Source organism: Grampus griseus (genome assembly GCF_964374135.1).
Source record: "Grampus griseus genome assembly, chromosome: 7".
NCBI classification, from domain to species: Eukaryota; Metazoa; Chordata; class Mammalia; order Artiodactyla; family Delphinidae; genus Grampus; species Grampus griseus.
In genome coordinates this window covers 83,712,186-83,725,737 of record NC_139001.1, presented here as the reverse complement: position 1 = coordinate 83,725,737, position 13,552 = coordinate 83,712,186, and positions in this window count along the sequence as shown.

Sequence of the window (13,552 nt, the reverse complement as noted above, 5' to 3'; positions counted from 1 at the left end):
ATCATATTAGAATAAGGTTTATGCTAATATATTGTTTCCCAACTTTTCTCCATTTACTTGGGCAATGAGTAAAAGAAGATAAATTTGGAAATCTATGAGTGTATTTCTTCAAGTATAATTACTATAAATGGTATCAGGTAACTCATAAATAATTACTCTCAAGGAATACCACGCAATTTTAAATGTTACAAATAAAATTAATGAATACCAAAATATTTATCAGACTGCCGAAATGTGTTGGTACAAACTTACTTTTAAAAAATATCTTCATTTACAAGACTACACCATTTTAACAAATAAAACAGACTCTGATGGTTTCATGTAAAGATTAAAGAGTTTTCTTAATAACTTTTGAGAGATCTGTATAAATATGAGTTTCTGTGTCTGTGGTTGAATCAGAATAATAAGTTTAGAATATGTGTACTTCTCTTTCCTTTTACTTCAGTAAATATCCAACTGTACTATTGTGCTTAATGGTTATCATCTTGAAGAGCCATAAAAATTATATCAATAGTTATTATGTAATTGATCATGTACTGCATTTTTATTTTGGTATAATTCAACATTTTAGAAACTCAGAATTTATTTCAGAAGTAATCTGACATATCTTCTTTTATATATCCAAACAAATATATCTTCTATCAACGATTATTTTTATAATTCTCCAGATATATTTCTTAAACAAAGAAATTATTTTCCATAGTCCTCAGTATGTTTAGAGGCACTTCTGGAATTACAGCATAATGAGCTGCACTGACTTCTCCCCAGTGGAACAGCTATAACTTATGAAAACTATTTAAAAATACAAAAACGCATTTCAAGTCTCTGGAAATTGTCCTAATGTCATACAGGAGATGGAGAGAAAGATCTGTAAGAATGAAAGTCTGTGGGATTTAAGCCACCAAGCCTCTCTCTCCCTTTCTTTCCTCTTTCCTATTCAGTGAGATGAAAATTCTACCCTTGTTGGATGCAGCCAAGGATCTAGGACTCCCTCACCTTCCAGTCACAGTCTAGGGCTATGGTATCTCCCTGGCAGGGGCAGGCTGCAAGTATTTCTCATGCCCCAACCCTGTTCCATGTTGCGGGAGCTCTATTCTAGACACGAGCAGCTGAGAGGTTTGGAGTTCCCTCTCTCCACCCAACTTCCACTTGTAGGGTGTAAGTCTACCCCGGTGCAAAAAGCTGAAAACTCCAATTACCATCATCCTAGCTCACAGACGTTCCATTTCAGAAGAGGCAAACTGCTCCATGGCTGGATAGTAGTGCAGGGGAGTTACTCTAAGAAAACTGGGCCAAACTTTTGGTGAGACTGAATAAGAAAAACGAGAGAAGACCCAATTACCAAAATCAGGAATCTAAGAGGAGACGTTACTACCAATGTTATAGAAAACAGAAGGATTTTAAGAGTACTATACACAACTGTATACTAATCAATTAGCTACCTTAGATGAAATGGACAAATTTTTACAAAGACATGAACTATGAAAACTGACAAGAAGAAAACAAATCTGAATAGACCTGAAACAATTAAACAAATTGAATTAGAAACATCAAAACTTTATACAAAGAAGACCCCAGGCCTAGGTGACAAAATTGGTAAAATTTTACCAAATATGTAATGAATTAATACCAATTCTTCACAAATTCTTTCAAAAAATAGAAGAGTAAGGAATACTTCTCAATTCTTCCTTTAAGGTCAATATTATCCTGAAATATTATTCTTTGCCAAAGCCAGGCAAAGTCATCACAGAAAAGAAAAATACACACTAATATCCCTATGAATATACATGCAAAAATTTTCAACAAAATAATAGCAAGTGATTCCAGCAAAATGTGAAAAGAATTACATACCATGACTAAGTGGGATTTAATATAGGAATACAGGATTAGTTTAACATCAGAAAATAAATTAGTATAATACACCATTTCAATAGAATAAAGCCCAAGATTCACATCATCTCAATAGATGCAGAAAAAGTATTGACAAAATCTAACACATCCTCATGATAAAAATAGGAATGATAAAAACTAGGAATAAAAGGAAACTTCCACAACTTGATAAAATTCACCTACAAAAAAATCCATAGCTAACATCATAATTAATGTTGGAAGATGGAATGCTTTTCCAATAAGATCAAGAAAAGATAAGGATTAGGCAATTAGGCAATTAAAAAATCACATCTAGATTGGAAAGGCAGAAGTAAAATAATCTCTGTTTGCAGATGGATATGATCTTGTGTGTAGAACATCCCAAGAAATCTTGTAAAAATCTATTAGAACTAATAATGCCATTTACTAATGTTGCGAGATGCACAATCAACATACAAAAGTTAATTGCATTTCTATACACCAGCAATGCACAGTCTGAAATAAGGGACTTTCCTCTCCCCTCAAAAATAATAATCTTGAAAAAGAAGAACAAAGTTTGAGGACCCAAACCTACCAACTTCTAAATTTACTTCCCAGATACAATAATCAAGATGGTGAGGTACTGTCATAAGAATAAACATATAGATCAATGAAATAGAATTTAGAGTCCAGAAATAAACTCTTATATTTACAGTCAATTGATCTTCCACAGGGCTGCCGAGAAATTCAATAGAAGAAAGAATAGTATTATCAACAAATGGTGTTGAATACCCATATGCAAAATAAGGACGTTGGACTCCTACATCACCCACCTACAAATATTAACTCAAAATGCAACATGGATCTAAATGTAAGAGCTAAAACTATAAAACTTTAAAAAATAAAACATCTGAGTTAATCTTAATAACCCATTGTAGGCAAAACCTTATTAGATACAACACCAAAACCATTAGCAATAAAAGAAAAAAATAAATTAGATTTCATCAAATTAAAAACACTTATGCTATAAACAATACCATCCTGCAAACAAAGACAACCCAGAGAATGAGAGAGAACATTTGAAAATTAAGATCTGATATGGTTCTTGTATCCATAATACGAATAACTCTTACAACTCAAAATTCAAAAGAGAAAGAAAGAGGAAAGGAAGAAAGAAAGAAAGAAAGAAAGAAAGAAAGAAAGAAAGAAAGAAAGAAGGAAGGAAGGAAGGAAGGAAGGAAGGAAGGAAGAGAGAAAGAAAGAAAGGGAGGAAGAGAGAATGGGAGGGAGGGAAGGAAGAAGGAAGTGAGAAAGAAAGGAAGGAAGGAAGAAGCAATTAAATAATGAAGAGAGACTTTGAATAGATATTTCTGCAAAGAAAATATACAGATGGCCAATAAGTAAATGGAAAGCTGCTTGCCCACTAGGATGGCTGTAATCAAAAAGATAGAAACAAACAAGTATTGACAAGAATGTAGAGAACTTGGAATTTCATGCATTGAGGGTGGGAGTGTAACATGGGTCAGCCACTTTGCAGAACAGTTTGGCAGTTCTTCAAAATATTAAATAGGAAATTACCATATGATTTAGCAATCCTACTCCTAGGTATACACACCCAAGAGAAATGATTACCTATGTTTACACAAAAACTTGTATGCAGATTTCATAGCAGCATTATTCATAATTGTCAATAGTGGAAACAACCCAAACGCCCATCTACTGATGAATAGATAAATAAAATGTAGTATGTATATCTATATACTTGAATGCTATTTGGCAATAAAAAGTGATGTAGCATTGATAAAAGCTACAACATGGGTGAACCTTGAAAATGTATATTATGCTAAGTAAAAGAAGCCAGTTACAAAAGAAAATATTTTGTATGATTCTGCATATATGAAATGTACAGAATAGATCAATCCATAGACAGAAAATAAATTAGTAGTTTTCTAATAGCTGGCTGGAGAGGGGAGATAAAAGTGACTGCTAGCAAGTACAAGGTTTTATTTGAGTTCATAGGGGTAGTGTAAGGAAGATGTTCTCACATTGCTTGTAGTGATGGTTGCACTCAGAAAATATTGTAAAATATTGAATTGTACACTTTAAATGAATTAGTTGTATGGTATGTGATAATATCTCAATAAAGCGTAAAACAGTTAAGATTTGTATTCAATTTATGTCTTATACGCACTTTACTACATAACTACATGTCTTTTGCTGTTACTCGTTTCATCATTTAGCTGGAAAAATTGGAATCTCAGGATTTCCAATTCTCTTTGAAACCCATCCTATTTTCTGTATTCATTGCTATGTTCATATGTAATTTCAATGAATATTCTTTAAACTATCTTGCTTTCTTCCAAGTTATTGCAGAAATAACAGTTTTTTCTCCTACCACGTATCATCATCATGAATATTCACTGTGTTGACATAATCAACGAGGCAACTGTCCTCACTTTGTGAAATGTTATTTGTGTACAATTATTTCACAAAAAAGGCACAATGGAGTCTCTATCTGTGCATTTCTTTACTTGTTATTAATTATTATCCAAGATGAGGCCAAATTTTGTCATGGTTTTCATTGGTTTCATTGCTTCACAGAAGCAATGAGTGCCCACTATGGTCCTGGTGATCTAAACAGTGCTTTGTATTTGATACTACGTGTAAATATTTTAGGCCCTTCCTTACAGATAAAAATACCATGGCTTTGATTTTGTGTACTAAGGTTGCTGTAACAAATCACCACAAACTTGTTGGTTTAAAATTTATTCTCTCACTGTTTTGGAGACCAGAGGACTAAAATCAAGGTATTGTCAAGACCATGCTCTCTTTGAAACTGGTAGAGAATAATCCTTGTTTGCCCCTCCCAGCTTCTTGTGGCCCTTGGCATCCATGGCTTGTGGCAGCATAACTCCAATCTCTGCTGCCATTTTCACATGGCCTTCTATCCTGTCTGCTGTGTCCTCTCCTCTTCTTTTAAAGACATCAGTCATTGGATTTAGGACCATGCTAAATCCAGAATGATTTAATCACTAGGCCCTTAACTATCTAAAACTGTGAAGGCTCTATGTCCAAATGCATTCACATTCTGAAATTCCTAGTGAACAGATATTTGGGGGGTGGGATTATTCAATGCACTACATGCATGAAAATTTAAGTAGTGGAAATTGCATAAGTCAGAATCACTGGTTTGAATCTTTTCTACCATTAACTGGCTGTGAGATTTGGGGCAAAATGCTTAAACCTGTGAACCCCAGGATTCTCATTGGAGGTTAAAACAGTGATAATGATTCCTATTTCATAAAGTAATATGGGAATTAGAAATTATGCATATAAAGTACCTACATACCCTGACTTGGAAATACAGAATATTTGAAAAATGGTAATTAAAAAAAAATAACTTGCCCAAAGTAAAATTTGAAATATAAAATGTGGATCAAGTCTTTAAATTCAAGTGTCTCTTATTTTAAAAACACTTTGCCACAGATTTTATTCTCCTGATAAATGTGGAACTGCATTAAAATGTTAAATCTACTAAGGCACTGTTCAGACACGATCTTTTTAAGTAAAGTATGTTTATATGTTTATATTAATATTAGTTATGGTTTGTGGTTATTCCATTTAGGATAAGTTGCTAATGGCCTCTGACTACACTTTTGCATAAACAGGGCAAAGAGCCTATCATATGTAACCCAAATGGAGGGCTTCCAGAACCACAAACCATGAACTATTCTAAGGAATCTCCTACAAGGAAAGTATACAATAAAATGGTGATTAAAAATAATAATTAAAGCAAAAACACAGGTTTTAAAACTGAGAATTTGTATTATCCTATAATATCTTAAGTTAGGAAGTTTTAAAAATATGTTTGTTCAGTTATAATTAAGGAAATTATTAGTTATTCATTAGTAATATTTGAGACAATTGAATTCAACTGCCAATTGTTTTGGGACATTTGTAATGATTTCATTGATATTCTTCTGAATATGTATAGTTTATAATTTTGTTAATCAAACCACTTTACAACTTATTTTTCTTCATATTCTCATTAAAAAAACACATCCTTGAATTTCAAGATTCAGTAAAAACAGATTTTATTTAATAATGTGCCTTTCACACATTGAAGTATCTTATGGCTGTTAAAATGAACTAAATCAACATGTATCAAGAAGGATAAGATTCAGAAACTTGAGTGACACAAGTTGTGAAAGGAATTACATATATTTAATAAGAAACTGGCAATGCTACATATTCCTTATGTTTATAAAACTTGTGTATTAAAAATAAGAAGCATGGGGCTTCCCTGGTGGCGCAGTGGTTGGGAGCCCGCCTGCCGATGCAGGGGACACGGGTTAGTGCCCCGGTCCGGGAAGATCCCACATGCCGCGGAGCGGCTGGGCCCGTGAGCCATGGCCGCTGAGCCTGCGCATCCGGAGCCTGTGCTCCGCAACGGGAGAGGCCACAGCGGTGAGAGGCCCGCGTACCGCAAAAAAAAAAACAAAACAAAAATAAGAAGCATGAATGATATCGGGCCCACCGATACCACAGTAATAATGACCTCTGAGGAGGTCAGGTGGAGAAAGGACTGAGGGTGTATAAAACTTCAGCTGTTAACATTTTATTTGACAGGGAGAAAGCTAGAGAGGGAAAGAAAAAGGTTTGAAGCAAATATAGCAAAATATTAACTTCTTTCTGCTATAGTGTTTTCTGTATACTTTATACACATGATCATTTTAAAAGTGTGACACTGATTTAGCCATCAAATCAAGGCAAATCTGCCGTCACAGTTCCTATCTATTGAAAACAAAACAAGCAAAAGCAAAACAAACAAAATGTATAACAGTGCCAACTCAAACAAAAAATATTTCTTCTTGTGTTAAAAAGATCATCAATACATTGATCCAAATCCTTCTGTGCATTTTTAGAATAAGAGAAAAGTGCCACAATGTTCACAATCCTTTTGTTCGGTCTTCCTCCTCTTTCCCCATGTATGCATTCTTACTCTTACATTGAGCAAAACTGACCTAGGACAAGCCAAGGCACCAATAACACTGATATCAGACAGGGCCCTGATTCAGGCCACATGGAGCTCAGCATTCAGAACTTGGTGTGGTTAGTGGACTGAGCTTCTTTATCCATCCCTTCTAGAGCGTGTGCATGGGTCTTCCCACAAACAATGCTGCAGAACTTCATCTGTGGATATGATGCTACCACAGAACGAAGGATTTGAGATTTTGTTTAAAAAAAAAAAATGAAGGAGGGCTGAGCTGAGCAAAATGGGAAAGTGAAGAGGTTTTGCCAGTTTGGGACTTTGGCAGTACTATGGACTCAATGTATGTGTTCCCGCCAAATTCATATGTTGAAACCCTACCCACAAATGTGATGGTATTAGGAGGTGGGGTTTTTGGAGGTAATTAGGATTAGATGAGGTCATGAGGTGGAGCTCTCATGAATGGAATTAGTGTCAGTCTAGGAGTCAGAAAGAGAGTTAGCTTCCTCTCTCTGCTCCCTGCCATGTGAGGACATACAATGCAACCTGGGAGAGGGCTGTCACCAGAACCCAACCATTCTGCCACCCTGATCTTGCACCTCCACCCTCCAGAACTGTAAGAAATAAATTTCTGTTGTTTGTAAATCACCCCATCAATGGTATCTTTGTTACAGCATCCCTAGCTAAGTCAGGAAGTATAGGAAATATAACACTAACTATAATCTCTTAATAATAATCTCAAATAATTTCAACCAAATGTCTTTCTGCATAGAACTAAATTAAAGAATGAAGTTTATATTGCTCTAAATCCATTTAAATTGACTTGGAGAATCATGCTCAGAACAAAAACTATTAAAGGAAGGTAGATTATAGAATTCCTATTCATTTAAAAATAAAAATAATAAATTACTGATTATGTCATAAGGTGTGACATCCACCTTCCTGTTACAATATTCAGGTGGCAAAGCTAACAGAAGGCTGTGTCTTTTCACTTAGGCAATAATCCTGCAATTGGGAAAATAATTCTAACTGCTGAGAACGTACATCTGAATTATGATTTAATGGATGATACAGCTAAGACTATTTGCAACTTCTGAATTTCCAGTTAGTTTTAACAAAGAAGAATTTGATCAAATTAAGACTATCAAATGTATTTTACACCATTTATTTAAAAATACTTGCCTGCATTTTTTTGGTATATTGATGCTATGCAGAAACAGGTGCCCAAATTGTTTCCTTAATTAGCTGCTCAGCTGTATATATTTAGTTTACATAAATATATATAGTGTTATATTGGGATATATATAGTTTACTTAGTATAGTTTTTGGATGACTAATTTGCTTTTGTAATTTGCTATATGTTTCAGTAAGATAACAGTCTTGATTTTTAAAAAATCTTGGTTTGATTAGCATTTGCAGTAAAGTTCTAATCTCATTGGGCAGTTTTATACTGTAAAAGATAGTATTACTTAATAACTAAAATAAACCTAATGACATTTTGAGACTAGTCACAATACCTGATTTAGAATGACCTTGGATTAATTAATTTGCACATTTTCTATTTTTCTGTGTCTGCTAAAAGTTAACCTCGTCTTAAGCAAGTGGGAAGAAAAGTGAGGAAAGCACAGAGGTATAGGTTGGCCACTTGGGTCCTTGGGGAAGTCTACTGAGCTAATGAAAATGTTTGCTAAGCCACCTGTAATTTTCTTTAGAATTGCTTTTAAAGATGCTTTCTTGAACTACTCTCTGTCAAACTTAACATTTTGGAAGACAATTTTAAGGCTATTTTCTGAGGATTTTAACCTCCTCCCCCCAATCATCCCTTCCTTTTAATTTAGCAAAAACATCATAGCTTATATAATACAAAATATACCTAATAAGCTTATGAGTTCTAGATCACTGTTACTATTGTAATATTTTTCTTTGCTTTTCTTTCTCTGAAGAATCTTTAAGAGCACACATATACATAATTTGATAATTTTTCCAATGGATTTTTAACTTTTTACATTACAGTCTAAGATAAGTTTTCTGTTAACATGAATTTAAATTTTATATTTTATATCACTTTCTATTTAGGATTAATAGTAGACTTAAAATTGTACCACCAAAGGACCTTGAGACAAACATGGCAGAAAGGAACTCAATCCACCTCTGCACATTAACTGACTGACTCTGATATTACGCTCCACTTTCCCACCAATTGGCTCTCTCAAAGTTTCTCAAACATACCAGTTCTTTCCAGTTTCAGGCCTTTTGCATTTTCTCTTCCCTCTGCTTGGAATACTTTCACAAGGCTCTATATCCACATTAACTCATCACTTCACATAGCAGCCTCCATCAACATTTATATCTCACTTAAAATGCCACTTCTTTGGAGAAGACATCTACAACCTCCTGTCACTTGTAACTTTCTGTAATTATTTATTTCTTCATCTGCTTATTGTATACCTTTGCTCTCCTTCAAAGCCCCCTCCTCCACCCAACTAGAGTAAACTTAAGGAAAGAAAGGATCCTGACCCTTATTCACCACTCTGTTTCTAATAACTAAACAGTGCTTGACACATATCAAGAGCACAATAAATATTGTTGATTCATGGAATAATATTTTAAAAGGAATAGATTATTATATTAAATGTACTTAAATATTACCTCTTTTGCTTTATTACTCATAATAATTTTTTCTAGCTTGCTCCTATATTTCTCTTATATAAATGTAAATTTAAGCAGGTATTTAGAACCAACAGATGATGTTACAGAGATTCTGCTCTGTTTACATTATAGTCACGGAAACAAAAGATCAGATAATACATTATATTTTCCTTAAAATTACACCAGCTAAAATCAAATGTGAGACTAGAACTTTGCTATCAGTCTTTTGTTGTTTTCATAAAACATATGGAAATGTAGTTAAAATGCTAAATGAATCCTTCAACCTGTTTTGAAAAGAGAAAAGTTGAGTAGTAAAATTGGTACTGGATTCCAAAGAACTTACTTTCATTCTCTGCTGCATCTCCTACTAGAAGTGTAATCCTGACATATTTAACTATTCTGAGATTCAGATGCTGTAAATTGAAATCAAAACACTGCTTTGAGGCTTAAGTAAGAACATATATTCAAAGAGCCTGGTAGAGACCCTGATAATTAATAGTCTCCCAATGTATGGTATTTTGCTGTCATCTTGTTAACTAGTGAGGGAATCAGTATGGCTCTTATGATTCTAGCTGATTGGCATCAGGAATTTCAAGGTTCTCCTTCCAAATCTCTTCCCTACTACAAAACTGAGAACATTACCTATCGCTGCCTCAGGTTATGCCATTTACACACTCGCAGTTACCTCCATTGCTTCATTATAGCAACACGAAGTCATTAAATTAAAAAGAAGTAGAAGGTATAAAGATTATTGTTCATTAATTACTTCAATTCTTGTTTATTTAGCACTTTGTTTTTGCCTCATTAAATTTCAATCAAAACTACAGCTGAAGGGAAGAAAAGGTAGTGGTTCCCACTGTATGGGAAACGAGAGGAGGCTACCTGAGGAAAGCCTCTCTTCTCTGGTTGCCTGAAAAAAGATTCTGAGAGTCAGGAGGAACAATTCTCCTTCATCTGAGGGAACTTGGTGGTGCCTATAGTGTCAGCTCTTCTTCAATCTTCTCGACCTTTAAACCTCCATTAAATGCTGCTAAGTATCGAGTAAAACCCAAATCTTACAGAGAGAGTTATGAGAACATCATCACCTGATAAATTACTTCCTAATTATGCAATACTACTATTGTCTCTTTGTTGAACTGGTAAAATATATGGCTGAAATAGAGATGAATTAAAGTGCAGAACCAGTGAATCTAAAAGGTATGATAATACGTTCACTAATATACCACAAAGATCTCCCTAAACTTTTATTAAATGTAATGCAAGGTTCAAAAAAATAAATAAAAAATAAAAGGTATGATATTCAATATGAGCTTCTGAATTTCTGCATGAGGTAAGAGTTCTTAAACAGTATATAAATACTTAGAAGAAGAAGGAGGGTTTTATTTTTTCTGCTAAAGTCCAGAATATTCATAACCTTCTTCCTCTTAAATGCCCATATCACTTTTTGCTTATAAGATCATGTGTGATGTTCACAAGTGGCAAGAAACACAGTGGCAGGGAGACTGCCATTAGCTGGTAAAGCACAGTTTCTCTGAATTCAAGGCTCATGAAATAAGAGTGGTTTTAAGTTGAGAAAGAAAAGGATCAACCAAGCACTGTAGGTAATGATTTAGCACAATTTACTTGGGACGTATTTAATAAAAAATGGCGGTGGTATAATTTTGCTTTTTGGGTACTTAATGTGTGGACTTTGAAGTCCTCCGGCTGCCCCCTAAGTCCAGCATCCAGCTGCTGGGCTGCAACCAGGAAGCATTCGAAGACCACTGCTTCAATTAGCTCCTCACTACTTAGAACAGGTACTTATTGCTAGTAGTGATGTTAATCAACAAATGAGTCAATTAAAGAAGTAATTAAAGTGTAAAGCAGCAGGATGGGGACTTGCTTTTAAAAGACGCGGTAATACTTAAGGTTAAGTCAAGTCAGCTTACTTACAATGCATCAGGTCTGCCTAAAAGAAAATCTTCATGTGTCTCTTCTAGCTGGTGAATTCTGCTAAATCAGTTGACATAATCAGTATGGCTGTTAACTATGGCCATAAAATCAGTGGAAAACATAGTTAATCATTTTTTTTGTTTTAATTCTCTGTAAGGGCCATTTTGTGTTAGGAACTGAACGGTATGTAAGGGAAAAAATAACAGATTTAAAGTGTCCATTGTTTTAATAATGGTGCCAAGATTATGTGGATCAATTGTGCATTTAAACAACTTTTCTTGTAGCACTGGACAGAACAATAAATGCACATAAACTGTATTCTGACATCTGCGTGCTCTTTCAATAATTTTTAAGTTTGATATTTATTATATCTCTGAGGCATTTTTTTAATTTGAGCAAAATTTTGAAATTATAATGAAATCAATGGAACTATATGATTAAAGGCACAAGTGCTCAATAAGATGCACATTTTTCAAGAATGTATATTTGTGATCACATTTATCAACATAATACACTACAACTTAGAGACTGGAGATGTTCTTATGCTAGTTCCAAAGATGATTTAGACCAAGTGAAATTAGTCCACATATTATATTAGGAGGAGCACTTTTATTCGATGTCTTCATTAATTCATATAAAGAAAGTGGTTATATATTATTATCCGTCTTTTCAGATTAAGAAATCTGGGGTATAGGGCAATCATGGACCTTGCTCAAGTTCACAGAATTTATAACTGGTGTAACAAGAGCTCATCCACTGACTTCAAATTACTTGCATATATTATTAATCACTGGATTTGGGTGATAGCAAAAAACCAAAACTGTTATTGTGAAGAAATTTTCACTTTTAAAAATATTGTTAATACCTTGTAGTGAAGGATAATTTTAATAAGGCAGATAATTTACTCACCCCTTTCTGTCTAAGTAGAATAAAGAAACAGATGTGTTTGAAATTCCTTTACCAGCTGATGTTATTTTAGTAGGCCTGGTGGAATATGTCAAGATTTCAGTCTTTTCTGGAGATCAATACTGAATCTATATTACATTTGGTTACTATAGTGACCTTCCTCTTGGCATTGTCTCTCCCCTTAACTATGATACAGTTATTTCTATCTGTAAATCACTTTAATACTCAAGTGATATTTTGTACATAATCACAAGGCATATGGGAATAACTAGACAAGTCCCAGCATGGTCCAGAGCAGTGGTTATCAAATTTAGTGTGCAGCAGGGTCATCTAGGATGCTGGTTAAAACAGATTGCTCAGCTCACCTCCAGGGTTTCTGAGTTAGTAGGTCTGGAATGAGGTTTCAAAATTTACCTTTTTAACAAGTTCTTAGGTGATGCTGATGCTGCTGGTCTGGATACCACACTTTGAGAAACACTGGTGTGGAAAAAAGAGCAAATTCTTTGGAAATGGAGTGTCCCGGGGTGAATCCCATACTTGCTACTTCACTATATGTATAATTTGGGGCAAGGTACTTTAGTTCTATAAGTCCCAGTTAGTTTATTGTAAAAGTATAAATCTACCTCACCATCTTCTTGGGAAATTGAAATCAGTCGACGCATAATACATGGCATTTCATAGGCATTCATATAATCTCTTTTGAAGTGCTTTCTTTAGTGATTTATAAAAATATTTTTGTTCTATTAAGTATACTCACTGATTGTCCATTAGCCTGCATTTTCCTTTTTTAAATTGTCATCTTATTTTTGTCTTATTTTATTAACCTTTTCTAACTGATGGTCAAAATCAGTATTTCCCTTGTGTTTTCTTCTTTTTCTTTTTTTTTTTTTAATTGGAGTATAGTTGCTTTACAATATTGTGTTAGTTTATACTGTACAGCAAAGTGACTCAGCTATATGTATACATATATCTCCTCTTTTTTGGATTTCCTTCTCATTTAGGTCCCCACAGAGCATTGAGTAGAGTTCCCTGTGCTATACAGTAGGTTCTCATTAGTTATCTATTTCATACATAGTATCAATAGTGTATATATGTCAATCCCAATCTCCCAATTCATCCCACCTTGTATTTTCTTTTTATGTGTTCACTAAAGAAGGCCTTTGTCTCAATATCAGATACATATTTCATCATATTGTCTTCTAGTTAATTTCTGTTTTGATATTTAAT